This window comes from Nylanderia fulva, unplaced genomic scaffold (genome assembly GCF_048542155.1).
Source record: "Nylanderia fulva isolate GAGA-0341 unplaced genomic scaffold, ASM4854215v1 Scaffold39, whole genome shotgun sequence".
Classification (NCBI taxonomy): Eukaryota; Metazoa; Arthropoda; class Insecta; order Hymenoptera; family Formicidae; genus Nylanderia; species Nylanderia fulva.
The window spans coordinates 2,000,001-2,002,285 of NW_028190466.1; positions in this window are offsets into that span (position 1 = coordinate 2,000,001).

Sequence of the window (2,285 nt, forward strand, 5' to 3'; positions counted from 1 at the left end):
CCAGTTTCACGAATATCGGTCCACAAATGCTGGAAGTAGTTCGCGTACATACATACAGACAGACGGTGCTTATATATATAGATATTTTTACAGAAATATCTTCTAATTTGGTTTCAAAATAGGATTATTAGTGGCAAAAGAATAGATAAATTCGACACGCGTTTCTTTAGTTTACGGTAATGGTTTTATGACACTCCACACGCATATAAAAATTGAAAAACACAATAGGTGACAGGAAAATTTATCTACTTTTCAAAAAAATTTAACTGCTATATCTGTTTTAAAGGAAGAACCGTTATTCGCTAAAGAATAGAAAACTCGACATAAATTTTTTTACTCTATATGGATTGAAACTGCAAGAATGTTATTTATTTCTTACGTTATTGCTAATATTTTTATTTGACAAATGAAAAATAATAAAGGATAGAAAATGAACATTTCGAAAAATTTAAATTTTAATTATGCTATGATAAAATTCGATGAATTTCTTTGATGTTTTTATTTCGATTTTAATAAATTATTATTTTTTATAAATCTATTAATGAAGCAAGAATTTTATTATTTGAAAAATATTTAGGGTTTAATTGAAAGACTTTTCTCGACATCCCTTTCCTCGTAAGTAAAAATTGCAATTTTTAAACAATATCTTTCTCTTTCTCTTCGTTATTTTAAATGACACTCTTTAAAATCGATTACGAATTTTTTGTGGATTATCCAGGAATAACATTTTTTTCACTTTTTAAAAATGTAATTTAATAAAGATCTACTTTATTAAATTAAGCGGAAAACGGAAGAAAGCGCGAAACTATCACATTGTCGTTTTGTTATTGGATTTTCATGGATCTAAATGATCTGCTTGGTGTCAGAATTTTACCAACATCCGATTAATGAATTTATTATCGGACTCGTTATTTATACGATCTATGGCGCCTAATATTAATTGAAATTTACAAAATATACGGTGCTTTAAACGTTTAAAATGACTGAACGCAGAATGTTTGAAAATTAAAAATTTAAAATAAAATTACAATTATGGTTATAAATTTGAACTCACACACAGTGTTGTCAGTTCAAATTTATAACCATAGTTTTTCATTCCTGGCGAACGAAATTAATTTTCATCGTTAAAATTACAATTCTTGTCTAATAAATATGGATTTATTTATTTTCTTATTTGCAAGAATAATGATATAATTAACATTATTGATTTTATTAGGGTCGTTTCTACGATAATTACATGAAATTAATCACAGTTTTATTAAAAACATTTCATTGTGCTTAGTGCAATTCATAATATTGGTCATACACTTAAAAAAATATTTGGTGTAAAATTACATGTTTATGCTGGGTTTTTTTCCGACCAGAATAATTATGCAATGTTGTTACTCGTATGAAAAATTACAGATTATATGTAATACTTTTATATGAAATACTTTTTTATGTATTTTTAAGATTAAAAATGTTCCATCGAATATCGAATTACACATAGGAAATTCTAGTAATGCATAAATGCTATAAAATAACGTTATAAATAAAATGTATAAATGCTTATAAAATAAAGTTCTAATAAAGTAAAAATAGTAAATTTAAAATGCTATATGATTTTTGCATAAAAGTAATAATTTTAACTTATATTTTACATGTATTTTTACTTTAAAATATATGGGAAAAAATTACAGTGATAGTCAAGTAATTTTTCCAGTTCTGAACAAATAATTTCCATATTAAAGTACATGGATTATTTCAGTGTATGTATCACATACATTAATTATCATATACTTACATTATAGTATTACTGAACTTAAAGTACAAATCATTTACGATATAACCGGAGCAAAGGACAATTTGTTGTTGTATAATATTATATTAATGGAAATAGTATTTTTTTATATGATACTTTTAATACTTTTCAATAAAGTACTTCAAATTATTAAAATATTTTAAGGGAAATAAGATAAAATTAGAAACGTATATAAAAATAGAACTATTTCGAACGCATTGTGCTAAAAAAAACTTGAAAGTTTTTGACATGTTTTTTTAATGATTTTCACTTTATACGTTAAATTTGTTTACTTAATTGCTTTTTATAGATTATATACATGTATATATATATTGTGTGCTTTATACTTTATTGATTTTGGTTAAGTACTGTCATCAGGTAAAGCATCAAAGTTTTAAAGCTATTTCCATAAACTCGCTAGTTGAAAACATTGTAAAAATGATTTAATGTCATAAAGTAAAACTAAATTTATCGCTCTAGCGTGAGATATGGCTCTAATTAAAAA